The 16500-nt window shown below is 34.8% G+C and overlaps 1 protein-coding gene across 1 annotated transcript in view; it reads left to right on the top strand.

Moving 5' to 3' along the window:
* The window catches only part of LOC145675506 (uncharacterized), a 50123-nt gene that overhangs the window by 553 nt on the left and 33070 nt on the right, over positions 1–16500 (top strand). The window lies entirely within an intron of this gene.

Below are 16500 nucleotides of genomic sequence, written 5' to 3'. Positions count from 1 at the left end.
CTAACCCAGTTGGCATTATTGGGGAAAAGTTGGCATACAGCTTTTTCGAAAACCTCAATGTCTACATAATACAGATCCACCGTATGCCACCGAAAGTAGGTCGCCGTTATTTTGTAAAACTAACAAGAAAAATGTAGGCACTACGCGACTTTTTATCTATCGAGATTGACAGGTACATTACAGAGTTATATAGAAGTCGCTAGATGACAGGAGAGTTAAAACTTAAAGTTCATTGCTAGTAACATTGCTCACAAGAGTTGTTTTATTAAGAATAAGAACGGAATGTGATATAAAATTAGATGTTTTATAAAACAAACTTTGAAATCTGCATTCGTTAAAGCTGTTTGTATCTAATTAAGATAAATACCAAGATTTGCACGATAGTATGTGAGAATTCTATGCCTATAGCCTTCGTTATAATCTGGCGATTAATCATTATATGTTGATAACAATGGTGGGTGTTCTTAACTAGCATGCATTCTACTCTTTATTGTATTTTAAATTTACAAATGATGTTAAAAATTTTAACTAACAAGTTTCAAGGTGTATAAACCCGCTCTGAGTAGCCCCAGAGCAGAAGCATAACACCATAATTGCAACTTACATCATACATCCGTGTCTTCTGTTACTGTACTTCAGTAGTAAGGCCCCGCGTATATGCAGCCGAATCAGCAAAAATTTTTGTAATGTCATAGGTCAAAGGTTAATTACCTTGGCCCGGGGTCAATGACCTAGGGGTACATAGGACCACCCCCTCTAAATTTTGGCAGGGGCACCTTGGCCCATCCCCTAAATTTTGGCAGGGGTACATAGGACCACACCCCTTAAATTTTGGAAATTGCCAAATTTAAAAATTGGGTATAGTAGACTAGAACAATAGTATGTACCCTCATGTCCAAAATTATTGTCGCATGTCTATAAATATGTTGTTCTAGTAATATAATTTGATAACGAATTCGCCCAGTATTTCTTATAATGTTAGTATGTGTATAATCGGCAAAGACATGTATGTTACAAATTTCATTTCAAAAGAGCAGTAAATAAGAACAATAAAACGAAAATAAAACTTTCTTATCCATTTAGCAAAATTTTGTTTTATTCATTCTAATTTTTGTATTTATAATTCTTTCTCTATGAAATTTACCACAAAATACATTTCCCGATTATACACATAGTATCAGTATTAAAAGTGCCTTGCAACATCATTATCAAATTATATTATTACAAGAAGACAGATATAGAAATGCGACAATCATTTTGGACATGAGTGTACCTCTATCAGAATTGGGGGTCTATGTCATTCCCTTTCATGGGTAAAAAATTGCCAAAAAGTCAAATTTCGGGGGATTTTGACCTAATTTATCCCCTTTGATGAGGTGTTATTACCTTATATAGTTATATGGGCGTATACAGGGGTACATTCCCTTTCATAAGATACGGGTACATTAATGAAGCCCTTTAAAATTTGGGAGGAGTACATTGGCCCACCCTTTCAATTTTGGAAAATGCCCAATTTAAACATTTGGTATTATAGTATAGGACCCTAATATATATTAGGATAAATTTGGGTGGTCCACCTCGTTCCCTTTTAGGGGTACAAAATTGCCAAAAATATGAGCGTAAGCAATACGTTGTATAACGTGCTTGGTATTTTGCCCATTTTATCCTCTTGAATGAGGCCCTATTACCTTATATGGTTATATGGTCATATATAGAGGTCCATTCTCTATTATAGGACATAGGTACATTCGTGCACTCCTTTAAATTTTTGGGAGGGGTACCTTGGCCCACCCCTTTAATTTTGGAAATTGCCCATTTTAAATATTTGGTATCATAGTACAGGACCTTAATATGTGACATGATACATTTGGATGGTCCACCTAGTTTCCTTTTAGGGGTAGAAAATCACCAAATTTTAGTACAACCACGTGTTCGGTTTTTGACCCCATTTATCCCCTTGGATGAGGTCCTATTACCTTATAAGGTTATATGGTCATGTATAGGGATCCATTTCCTATCACAAGACAAGGGTATATTATTGCACATCTCTTAAAATTTGGGAGGGGGTACATTGACCCAACCCTTCAATTTTGAAAATTTACCAATTTAACCATTTGGTATCATAGTATAGAACCCTAATATGAATCATGATGGATTTCGGTGGTTCACCTCGTTCCTTTTCATGGTTAGAAAATTACCAAAGCATTATGTTGTACTGCGTGTTTGGTTTTTGGACCAATTTATCCCCTTTGATGACATTCTATTACCTTATATGGTTATATGATCATGTATATGGGTCAATTTCGTATCGTAAGTCATAGGTACATTGATGCATCCCGGGAAGGGTACCATAGCCCACCCCTTCAAATTTGGAAATTTTCCAATTTAAGCATACGGTATCACAGTACAGGGCCTCAACATGTATCCGGATAAATTTGGGTGCTCCACCTAGTACCCTTTCATGGGTAAAAAAATTGCCAAAATATAAACATAAGCAATATGTTGTACCATGAGTTTGGGCTTTTGCCCAATTCATCCCCTTTCATGAGGTCCTATTACCTTATATAGTTATATACCCATGTATATAGGTTCATTTCCTATCATAAGACATGGGTATATTGATACACACCTTTAAAAATTTGGGATGGGTACCTTACCTCATCCACTCAATTTTAGAAATTAATATAAACATTTGGTATCATATTACAGGACCAATATGTACCACTATAAATTTGGATGGTCAACCTCGTTCCCTTTCACTGGTAAAGAACTACCAAAAAATCAAATTTCGGAGGTTATTGACCCATTTTATTTCATTTGATGAGGTCTTATTACCTTATATGATTATATGGGCATGTATAGGTGTCTATTTTATCTCCTAAGATATAGATACATTGGTGCACCCGTTGAAAAATTTGTAGTAGTACATTGGCTTTTACCTTAAGTTTTGGAAATTGCCTAATTTACAAATTTAATATAGTACTATAGGACCCTAATATTTATTAGTATAAATTTGGATGGTTCATTTTGTTCCCTTTTATGGATAAAAAAAGTGTTAAAAATTCAAATTTTGGAGGTTATTGACCCCTTTGATGCGGTTTTATTATCTTATATGAATATATGAATGTGTTCACGGGTCTATTTTATTTCTTAAGATATAAGTTCATCGATGCTTCCATGTTAAAATTTGGCAGAGGTACATTGACTCACCCTCAAAGTTAGGAAATTGCACAATTTGGTAAAATAATATAGGTTCTTAATATATACCATTATAAATCTCGTTTTAAAGGTTATTGAACTATTTAATCTTTTTTGACACGGCTTTATTATAGAATGAGTATTGGATTTATTACTTTTTTCATAAGACACAGGTGTATTTGTGTACCAATCTTAAATTTTAGGAGGGGTACATTTCTGATTGTTAAATGAATAATTGGTACTTCTGTTTAGAATTGGGTGATATTTCATATATTGGGTAAATCATTGTCAAATATTAGTATGGTCACGTGGTCAGTTATTGACATATGAAGGGATTTGGACTTCAGGACATTGGTACATTGAAAGTTTGTAGGGTAATTTGAGAATTGTCAAAATAATATTACGTCATTTGTTTTGATTATTTCCGCCAAATATAAAGGTAAGCAACACGATGTACCATATGATTGACATTGATGATGTATTGTACAGGGATCATTTCCTTTGTTATGGTACTTCTTAAGTTTGAGTACACATTTCTAGACAACAGTTGGTTGTGCTAAGGTAAACAATTCACGGAGATTATTGACCTTATTGAACAAATAATGATATAACTAATTCTAAGACTTAGGTTATATCGAGAGAGGTGCGTAGGACCATTCTTTAAATTTAGGAATTGTGATAAACAGAATTTTACCATGAGGCGCGAAATTTGAAACAATATTTTGAACTTTAATCACAGTTCATAGTCTAAGACCATTGGTGTTGATTGATTTGACCTTGAGCTTTAGAAATCTGATGGCTAACCTTATTGCATCTTATAACTCCTAGTCTAAAGACAATACATGCTATAACACTGAAATTTAGTCACAAGGTGATGTAATCTGACACTGGCAAAGTTATTGTTGATGAAATTTGATTGGATGATCACTATCTTTTGTGCAATCTGATTGGTTGATCATTATCTTTCCCGCAATCTGATTGGTTGATGATTTTCAAATCTTTGCTGCATTCAGTTTTAAGTTTCGTTTAACATTCATCGATTACTGTTTAAAAGTCTTGGTTTCGATCAACATTTTACACTCACCGATAAATATGATCAAAACCGTTTATTTGTTAATCGAATAGTTAAAAAAAGGATAAAGTTTGACGGTCAAACGTGAAACGTAAAATTTTTAGTTTGAAATTTTAATTTTTTTCAAAATTTTTTCTCTGAAATTTTTCGTTTCCAAATTTTGTTTGCAAATTTTCGTTTCAATTTTTAAAAATGTTTTCGTTTGATTTTTTTTGTCAATTTTTTGTTTTAAAATTTTTCATTTCAAAACTGATTGATTCTTTCGTTGAAATTTTAGTTTGGAAAATTTTGGTTTGACATTTTCTTTTAAGTTTGTGCACTCATTAGTAAAGAACCGGAACTGTTTAGAACAAAAACATCTGGCAACAATGTTTTTTCATGATGCAATGGTACACGTCAGAACATGATAATGCAACGTCATCAGTTTTGCATCATTTATAAGTACCTTTCGAGTTAGTATTCATGATAACGTCATCATGGCTACCTGTCTGCAGTATCTAAACACACGTGATGTGATGAAATCATTTACCAAGATTACTGATTTACAACAGAATGTACCTTATAGAATCTTAGCTAGCCAAATAATCCCTACAAAGTTTGGATTAAGAATGGTAGTGAAGCTTGAAAATGATAATATAATTTTACCAGCAAGATATTTTCCCATGGAAACATCAAAACAAGAAGAATTGTTACGTTTCTTAAATACTAGATCTATATCTTTGTTTCAAAGGATTCTTGGGTCGAAGTCATCAATTTGAATTGACTACACAGCCGGATCAGTGAATTTGGTTTCGTCAGCAATTGTGATGAAATCATGAATTCAAACGTCTGCACATTCGATGTCAGAGGTAGCTGTATGCTGAAATCTTTAATCGTAGAATGCGATCTATGAATTAGGTTGGTCAGCATGACGTCAGCAACAGTGATGAAATCATGAATTCAAACGTAAGCAAATTCTTTTCCAATGACGTCAACAATAACTCTATGAAATCAGCAAACACCGTGTCAGCCCATGAAATCATTTGAGCAAGTGTGTTTCAGCAGGAAAGATGTTTACTTCTAACGATAAAGAATTCCTCTTCGCAAGCTATTATCCAATAAAACAGACCTCGGCTGTATAAGGCAATAACCCACAGTTTCCTTATTTTTGGAAAAATGGAATTGAATGTTTAAGAGCATTGCATGTACTTAATCTGCTGCAAAAAAGTACTCAGTTTACAGTTTCCTCAAGAACATGTATCTCTTCTGCTTATTCTAAATTTTTGTCAATTTAGCATTCGAATTATGGATTATACAAAAAGAAAATTAAAATAGTTTGTTTGTACTTATTGATGGTTATCACCATTTACGTGCATATGCATTGTTAGATATTATCTTTTATAAGAAAAGTAATTTTATTGATGTTTCAATTCGAAGTTTTATTTAGCGCTTGTAAGTATCTGTGACACAGATCGGGATAGAGAGGAGAAAGGAATCTTCTGTGATCTATTTGAAGGTCTATCTCGGCATTTACTTGATGTGCCGAGTGGATATAAACCCTAGTTTTGGGTATAAATCCGTCATTTGACTGATCAGACTGAGTGAAACCCTAAAAATCCTCAGTGAACCAATAGTCAATTAGAAAATTGAAGTAGGATTCTGTTCTTAACATTCATTCTCACAAACATTATTATTATTATTATTATTATTATTATTATTATTATTATTATTATTATTATTATTATTATTATTAGAATTAGAATTTTTGTTGTTGAAGCACAAAAGCACAACTCGGAATTCAATTGGTTGTGAGCTCAACGAACCGACCTTGCACCGCAAGGGTTAAAAATATATTTTGCAAAGATTGGTGGAGTTTTATTTTCCAGCGGTTTTTTTTACAATACTTCCATTTTGTAAAATAAAATTCACAGCTGCAACACAAATTACCGTACAAAATAATGAATCATAGCTTATTTTTATAGCAAGGCCATCAGATATCAAGAATACTACATCGCATATCTCGTAAAAATGGAGAGAAACTAAAAGAAACAAAAACGTTAGAAATAGTTACAAAATTCATTTTGGAGTGACCCCAATGAGAGTTCCTAAATCGGAAACAATATCATTTATTTAATCCTCTTATACCAACATAATTGCAATGCACTTTACACGTTGCAATAATCATTCTTGTTGATGAAACTGAATCGTTTCTACAAACAAGCATTATTTGCCCACGCAAGAAGGAAGTGCGGCTCTCAGAAAGAGACCCTTTTCTACCTCTGTCAGTTTATTTCTTTGTCAACAGAGAAGCATAACCTAGTTGGGGGTGAAGAAAATTTTCAGACAACCATATCCATCTCACATGTTGCTTCTTAAGATCATTCGGATATCTATTAGCTTTGTTCACTGTTCCCCTGTCTCACTTTCTCCTCTCTTACCCCCACAAGAACAAAAATCATTGATTGCAAGTGTGAAATAAAACGGGTGTATCATGTAGTAATCAAATCAAGACCTACAAATAGCTGATTGTGATTCTTTAAAAATTAAACAGCACATCGATATAATAGCCCACGTAGTTTCAACCGCAAGACAATAACTTCCTCCTATTTTGTTTAAATGACGTCATTGCTTCATATTTTTCGTTTCGTGGGCTAGGTTTGAGATCGACACGTTACAGAGGGACCAAGGAAAAACATACCAACAGTTGAATGCTAAAACAAAATAACGGCAGATATACGTTGTTACTGAACATACCACTTGCCTTATACTACGTATAATCTTTGGCAGACCCCAACATGTTCTCCTATGAGAAATTCTACATTGCAAAGAAATTATAAAAAGGTAGAATACAACAATGTATTTTCATTATGCATCTACACGTATGTTCATAGCTAATGTTTGTATGTGATTTAACAAAAATTTAATGATCTTTATATGCCAATAACTGGGGCGTATGCTAGCTACATTTTCTGCATGTACAAGCAGATAACCATCACAGTTCGTGCATGTAAACTGTGATAATCCACATTATATAAGATTTGCAACAATATTTACTGAATTCGCTTCATATGATGCTGATGATTCCGCTTCCATCTCAGGAACATAATCCGCATCGTCTGGATCACTCACACCACTAATGTCACTTAAAATGTCCACCATATCGGCAATTTCTTCTGATAGAACAGCATGCTGCCTTGCGCACGACACCATGTTTCACTACAGGTTGTCACATTTTACGTGCGTTAACTTCGACAAAGTGGCATGTCACCGTGCCCTTTCCTGCAATCTACATACGGAAATCAAAGATCTCTCATTTTGAACAGACGCAGAAGAGGTTTGTCGCCTTGTTAATGCACAGAACTAAAATTTTCATGAAATGTGGGTTATCACCTTTTACACCCGAGGTCTTATATATTTCAAACAAAACATGTGATGATTGGTATCAGTGCTACAACATTTGAGCCTGTGATTCGATTGGGCAAGGCAGGACAATTTGGTGTACAACTAACCAGCAAGAATGGCAAATATTATGTTCACGAATCGATCAAATGAATGATAAGCTAAATGTGACCATAGTCAAATCATTAGGCTCAAATCATGAAGTGGTGTTGCGTACAGTCCTCGAAGAGAAGATGGTACTGTTACGTAAAAAGAGTACATTTAATGTCCCTCGCACCATGTTTTATCTAACGCAAACGGAATGGAACAAATTCATCAATGTATTCCAGTGTGTTAAATATGCAGTGGAAGTGTGCAACAAAACAAGTATATTCCTGAAAAAGTACTATTTTGAGAAATGTGTCATGCATATTGTACAGCATGTATCTAGATGTTTTGATGGTTGTCAACGTCGTTCCTGGGTGCATACCTATATTGATAAACAGTTTATTTGTATTCAAATGGGCATTGCGTTTCCACCTATTGATATTGCAATAGACCTTAAAAGACTTCAATTGGAATTAAAATTATACGCTAAAGACAAACTAGTGCAAGAAGTTCAAAATACATTGTGTCGACGATATCCAGATCCTATATCTGGTATGGATGTATGTGCAGTTTAATAAATAATCCATTTCAATGATTTGTGTTTTTCATTTCAAGTACAACCCCATGATCTGACGTGTACTATTGCATCATGATAAACAATCTTGCCAGAAATTTTTGTTCTAAAGAGTTCCGGTTGTTTACTAATGAGTCCACGAACTTAAAAATGTCAAACCAAAATTTTCCAAACTAAAATTTCAATCAACAAATTCAAACTAAAAGTTTTGAAACGAAAAATTTAAAAAAAATAAAAAAATTCACTCGAAAACTTCAAACAAAATTTGAAACGAAAATTTGCAAACAAAATTTGCAAACGAAGAAATTTTCAAACAAAAATTGAAAAAAATTTGGAAACGAAAAATTTTAAACAAAACATTTCGAAACAAAAAATTGCAAACAAAAAATTTCAAACTAAAAATTTTGAAACAAAATTTGGAAACGAAAAACTTCAAACCAAACATTTCAAACAAAAAAATTTCAAACTAAAAATTTTGAAAAAAAATTAAAATTTCAAACAAAAAATTTTTGAACTAAAAATTTTAAGTTTCACGGTTAGCCGTCAAACTTTATCCTTGTTTTAACTATTCAAATAACAAATAAACGTTTTTGATCATATTTATCGGTGAGTGTAAAATGTTAATCGAAACCAAGATTTTTAAACAGTAATCGATAAACGTTAAACAAAACTTAAACTAAATGCAGCAAAGATTTAAAAATCATCAACCAATCAGATTGCGAGAAAGATAATGATAAACCAGTCAGATTGCACGAAAGATAATGATCATCCAATCAAATTTCATCAACAATAACTTTGCCAGTGTCAGAGAACATCACCTTGTGACTAAAGTTCAGTGTTGTAGCATGTATTGCCTTTAGACTATAAGTCATAAGATGCAATAAGATTAGCAATTAGATTTCTAAAGCTCAAGGTCAAATCAACCCACACCAATGATCTTAGACTATGAACTGTGATTAAAGTTCAAAGTATTGTCTCAAATTTAGCGCCTCATGCTAAAATTCTGTTTATCACAATTCCTAAATTCAAAGAATGGTCCTACGTACCTTTCTCCAAATAACATAAGTCTTAGAATTAGTTATATCATTATATGTTCAATAAGGTAAAAAATTTCATTGAATTGTATACCTTAGCAGAACTAAATGTTGTCTAAAAATATGTACTCAAACTTAAGAAGTACCACAACAAAGGAAATGAATCCCTGTACACTACATCATCAAGGTCAATCACATGTTAAATCGTGTTGGTTACGTTTATATTACGTCCGTATCAAAAAAGATTAAATAGGTCAATAACCTTTAAAACGAGATTTATAATGGAATTTATATTAAGGACCTATATTATTGTACCAAATTAGACAATTTCCTAACTTTAAGGGTGAGCCAATGTACCTCTGCCAAATTTTAACATAGAAGCATCGATGAACTTATATCTTAAGAAATAAAATAGACCCGTCAACACATTCATATATTCATATAAGATAATAAAACCGCATCAAAGGGGTCAATAACCTCCAAAATTTGAATTTTTAACATTTTTTATCCATAAAAGGGAACAAAATGAACCATCCAAATTTATACTAATAAATATAAGGTTCTATAGTACTATATTAAATGTTTAAATTTGGCAATTTCCATAATTTAAGGTAGAGGCCAATGTACTACTACAAATTTTACAACGGGTGCATCAATGTATCTATATTTTAAGAAATAAAATAGACACCTATACATGCCCATATAATCTTATAAGGTAATAAGACCTCACCAAATGAAATAAAATGGGTCAATAACCTCCGAAATTTGATTTTTTGGTAGTTCTTTACCAGTGAAAGGGAACGAGGTGGACCATCCAAATTTATAGTGGTACATATTGAAGTCCTGCAATATGATACCAAATGTTTATATTAATTTCTAAAATTGAGTGGATGAGCCAAGGTACCCCTCCCAAATTTTTAAAGGTGTGAATCAATATACCCATGTCTTATGATAGGAAATGAACCTATATACATGGGTATATAACTATATAAGGTAATAGGACCTCATGAAAGGGGATGAATTGGGCCAAGACCCAAACTCATGGTACAACATATTGCTTATGTTTATACTTTGGCAATTTTTTACCCATGAAAGGATACTAGGTGGAACACCCAAATTTATCCGGATACATGTTGAAGCTTTGTACTATGATAACGAAAGTTTAAATTGGAAAATTTCCAAACTTGAAGGGGTGCGCTATGGTACCCTTCCCGGGGTGCATCAATATATACATGAATTATGATAGGAAATTTAAAAAAATAGAATGAAATCTTTAAGTTTAACGTCCCACGTTTATGCCGGTTAGGCTAAAGGAGACGGTGATAATGAGAGATGAGTGAAGTGGTGGAATGAAGAAAGTGGGAGGAAATGGGAGAACCCCGAGAAAACCCACTAGTACGGTGTTTGTCAACCACAAAGTCCACACGGCGCGAGCTGGGATCGAACAAGGGACCCCAAGAACCGGAGGTGAACTCTCTACCACTGAGCCACCGCGCCCCCGATAGAAAATTGACCCATATACATGATCATATAACCATATAAAGTAATAGAATGCCATGAAAGGGGATAAATTGGTCCAAAAAACAAACACGTAGTACAACATAATGCTTATGTTTATACTTTGGCAATTTTCTACCAATGAAGAGGAACGAGGTGAACCACCCAAATTTACCATGATTCATATTAGGGTCCTATACTATGATACCAAATGGTTAAATTGGTAAATTTCCAAAATTGAAGCGGTCTATCAATGTATCCCTTCCTAAATTTTAAGAGGTGTGCATTAATATACCCGACTTTTGATAGGAAATGGATCCCTATACATGACCATATAACCTTATAAGGTAATTGGACCTCATCCAAGGGGATAAATCGGGTCAAAAACCGAACACGTGGTTGTACTAAAATTTGGTGATTTTGTACCTCTAAAAGGAAACTAGGTGAACCACCCAAATTTATCATGATACATATTAAGGTCCTATACTATGATACCAAATATTTAAAATGGGCAATTTCCACAATTAAAGGGGTGGGCCAAGGTACCCCTCCCAAAAATGTAAAAGAGTGCACCAATGCGCCTATGTCCTATAATAGAGAATTAACCTCTATATATGACCATATAACCATATAAGGTAATAGGGCCTCATTCAAGGAGATAAAATGGGCAAAAAACCAAGCACGTTATACAACGTATTGCTTACGTTTATATTTTTGGCAATTTTGTACCCCTAAAAGGGAACGTGGTAGACCACCCAAATTTATCCTAATATATATTAGGGTCCTATACTATAATACCAAATGTTTAAATTGGACATTTTCCAAAATTGAAAGGGTGGGCCAATGTACCTCTCCCAAATTTTAAAGGGCTTCATTAATGTACCTGTATCTTAGGAAAGGGAATGTACCCCTGTATACGCCCATATAACTATATAAGGTAATAACACCTCATCAAAGGGAATAAATTAGGTCAAAATCCCCCGAAAATGGACTTTTCGGCAATTTTTTACCCATGAAAGGGAACAACATAGACCCCCAATACTGATAGAAGTACATACTATTGTCCTAGGCTACCAAACCCAATTTTTAAATTTGGCAATTTCCAAAATTTAAGGGGTGTGGTCCTATGTACCCCTGCCAAAATTTAGGGGGTGGGCGAAGGTGCCTCTGCCAAAATTTGAGGGTTGGTCCTATGTACCCCTAGGTCATTGACCTCGGGCCAAGGTAATTAACTTTTGACCTATGACATCACAAAAATTTTTGCTGACTCGGCTGCATATACGCGGGTTCTTACTACTACTTCTTTTCGTTATATACTGTATATTACCTGTCATGCTCATGTCTCTTTCTTCTGAATGCTTAATCTGAAATATACACCAGTAAATAAATAAATCCTGATACCTGTCTCCCAATGATACTGCCAATGAATGCTCATGGCCCTAAAGAAGCCATCTCCTCATTAACTTCTACGTCCTGCCCATCTTCTAATGGGAATGAAATTGCACGTTGCAAAAACATTCGTCATTACAACGTATTTTTGAAGTGTTTTACTTTATGGAAGATAAAGTCAAGACTATCATTAGTTTTCAGTTATTCAAATCATTAGTGTTGTTGTAATTACGGTATTTTCGGATTTTGTTGTGTTTCTGAATTGATGACATTATTCAGATTCTAACACGGAAGCTGTTTGCAGCCTTAAAAGTAATGGGAATCCCGATGTTGAAGAATGTCTTATCTGTCAAGACAGAAGTGAGAGATTAATATGTGGCATCGAACGAGTTCTAAAGAAGTCCAATTTCCTAGACAAAAAGAAATAAACTACTTGACGCGGACAGCAAATCTGCAGTCAATCGGATCCAGGAGGGTGGTATCATCAGGAGTCAACGTAGTGTGGTGGCATTAAGTCACGTTTTTCATCCTTCACAAGCAAGACTAAGATTCAGTGCGTAAAGGGAGCTAACAGCTCAGGACCCGAAAATTGCATATCGCTCAAGAACCTGATAAGCTCAACACACTCAGTGAATTTGGAGGTTTTGGTCTTCTAGACAACGAAGAAAAATTATGTTCAGAAAGAGACAATGAAAGGCAGAATAAATTTCGATTCGAGATACAAAGATGCTCTGGTTTTAGTTTTGCAGGGATTTGGACCTTTCTCAAGTAAAATGCTTCAGACATTACAACATATTGCAAACAATAACTTGGCTACCCAAGACATTATGTATAGTCTATTGACAGCTTCACAAAAAGGACAAGATCGGCTTGATGTCTTTGGAAGGACACGTTTCTGCCAACTGTAGAAAGAATGATAAATTTTAGGGACAAGCCCCTCAAAATAAATATCTGACCTTTGAATCTCTGTTTGAAATGAAACAATTAGATGCAAAAACTGGGAAGATAAAATATTGAAAACTGAGGAAAATTCTGCAGCGAATCATTACTGCATATGACACAGGAAATTCAGTTAACCTTAACAGCATTATGACGCATGAACTATTCATCTCATAGTTCCTTTACCTCTGCCAGATGAAATTGGGCAGCTTCGCTGAGGCTCAGAAACAATTCTTACCGACATACTGACTGATCGCATTCCTTTTTCCAACAAATTTGATGCCAAAGACTAAAGAATCACAGCTTATCATTGATGGACAGGTCATGGTAATTGCAATTGACAATCCACACGCAGCACACACTTTCGGAGACCATGCAGATACTTTTGTTCAAAATGTTCTTTTTTCAAAGTGAGGAATACTTCCAGCGCATTGATATCATTTTTGATCGTTACTACCATACTCAATCAAGAGTGGGAGCTCCTCCATGGCTAAGCGGTTAGAGTACGCGCCTTTGGCGTGGGAGACCCGGGTTCGATTCCCGGCGGGAGCTCATGTGGTTCGGATTCCACGTTAATCAGTAGGTCCACGTCTCATATAGCCTCGCTGCTGAACGGGACGTTAAACTCACACTCCATTCAACTCAATCAAGAGTGGCACACGGAAACGGCGTGAGAAAGGCCCTGTGGAAATCAGGAAACCAATAGATAGCAAAGAAGTGCCTCTTCCTGCAAAGTGGGAAAACTTAACGACAACAAAAAAGCAGATCTCTCTAAATTTCTCTCACACCAGCTGATTTGCAAGCACCATTCAACAAGAACATAGTTGCTGCAAGTGGCTTCAGTCATGAGAAAAAGAGCCGAGACTGCTAATGCAATCGTTGACACTAATGACTTTTATGCTAAATATGATGACGCTCAAACCAGAATTATAAGTATTTTACATTGCGTTAAAAGCAGAACAAGAAGCATTGTCGTCTCCATGAGAGACACTGACATCTTAGTTCTTCTGCTTAGTTACTTCTACATGATATCATGCCAGAAACTGTGGATCAAAGCAGGGACAGCAAGAAGCAGAAAGTACATTCCAGTTCACACCATCGTTGAAAAGCTGCAAATGGCATTACAGGTTCTCCAGCTTCTTGCAACTTTCCGTTCTATCACTGAATGTGACTTAACTTTGTACGTTGCTTTACAAACACATCCCAACATGTCCTCTTTGTATCTCCAACAATACAAAGAGGACATGTTGGGATGTGTTTGTAAAGCATAACCATCTGCTAAGAGGATTAGAAGTTGATACAGTCCTTAGCGACCACACCATTAGGAGTGGAAAAATCTTCTTCTGCAAAGTGTATGGCTTGCTGAGCAATAGCAACATCAATCAAGTTCGGTCTAGATCGTTCGTCAAGGACATTACAATAGAAAAACTGCCACCATTCAGAGATTCTCTTTACTTTCACACACAGCGTACTCATTACCAGGCATTAGTGTAGAGACAAGCCCATTTGAAGCACTCAGTTCTGTCTTCCCTTTTAACAATGGGATGGAAAATGGAGAATAATTTACTTGTCCCTCGTTTATAACATTGCCGCGAATTTCAGAGTAACTCGTGAGGAATTTATTACCTATATCTGTACCATTGGATTCAAGACAGTTCGGTGTAACTGTAAACCAAAGCCATGCATAGCGTCTTTCGTGAATCACTAATTGAAATTTGATTGGAATTTTAACGTTGGAGCTTATATAAAATCAACAGTTCGGCACAATGCTAAATGTAGTTCACATATGTATATTATCATTAGAAAATACAAAATACTCTACAAACCGTGGCAGTGTCATTTCAAGAAAACAATGTTCCTATGGTATCGAATAACTTCATATCAAGTTTGGTCGCAGATACATTGAACTGTAAGGAATACAACGGAAAAATAATTTTGTAATAAGTTGGTAACACTGACAACTGGGTGCTTGAAGGTTTAGAGTCCAGCAATCGCTTTTCCAGAGCATCGAAGATTATTCATGCACACTTTAATTGAAATTTTGTTGAGCAGTGTGCAAACTGTTACAAAAATACTTTCGCCCGCCATTTCGTGTTTTGTGAATTTCCGATAAACAGTGAATGTTATAGCGTGGCATACGGCAGATATGAATTTAGCAACAATAAATCATACTGAAACAGCACTTGAAGTGTTTTTCCTCACAAATGCCTGATCAATTTTAGCCTTGAGAATTTCTCCATATGTGCAAGTGAGACGATTTATAAAGCAAGACGAGATCTGAAAGAAACCTTCGAGACGAAACAAGCTTTCTATAAAATTTACGTGACCATGAAACTTTATTTCCCGTCTCATCTTATTTTGTGGACAACACTGAAGCTAGGTTATTCCATAAAATAGTAAAATATTTTAATTTCTGCTACAAATCTCTGAAAGTACTCCAAGGTATATTTTAGGAAATAATCAGGATTTTTAACCACAATTCTACAAGCTGTAGTTATTTCAACATTTGGTCAACATATTTTATCCGAAATATCCTGCCTATCTGAAGGAGCTATCTTCTAAGTCAGAAGGCAGATTTTTTACATAACCGTAAAATAAAGTGATGCGCGCAAGCTAATGTCGATGTAACTATTTAGTTATTGTGTCCATGAAATCCTTAATCATCTGAGCCTATCCAGCTTATTATTTTGATAAACTAGAACTATCTAGTTCCTGTTTATCATTTTGAGACATAGAAGATAGGCCTACTTCCATCTGTATATTACTTACTTGTGGTTCCACCTAATTAGGAATATTCTAGAACTTGTCCTTAAGAATAACACCCATGGCTGTGTGATATTTCAATATATCGATCAATCGATCAGTATTTTCAAATATCGATATCGAAACAATACCGATATATCGATATTTTATTTTATCGATCAATCAATGAGTATTCTCAAATTATTGATAACAAAAGAAATATTGATATATCGATATTTCAACGTTTCGACCAAGTTTCAGTATTTTGTTGAATATCAATTTTTGGTATTCAAATCTTGATATTGTGCAGCACAATCCAGTGCTACTTTTCTCGCTGATTCAAGTCACAGCTACTTAGTCGCAGCGACTAATAACAGTCTTCCCATGCTCAGACGGAGCTACCTGTCTTCTATACCAGTGACTAAAACAAGCGCGTCTATTGTGTTGTGTCAATACAAAGCAAGACAACTAAAGGAACAACAAACGAAAGAAGATATTTATTAAAAGACTAAACTTCAATATATGGGTACATTTTGACACACAAAGCATATCAATATTGCACGCGTGTCAAGTTAGACCAACCACTAACA

This window comes from Thermobia domestica, chromosome 18 (genome assembly GCF_964235325.1).
Source record: "Thermobia domestica chromosome 18, izTheDome1.hap1.1, whole genome shotgun sequence".
In the NCBI taxonomy this organism is placed as follows: domain Eukaryota; kingdom Metazoa; phylum Arthropoda; class Insecta; order Zygentoma; family Lepismatidae; genus Thermobia; species Thermobia domestica.
This window is presented reverse-complemented; position numbering and strand designations above follow the sequence as displayed.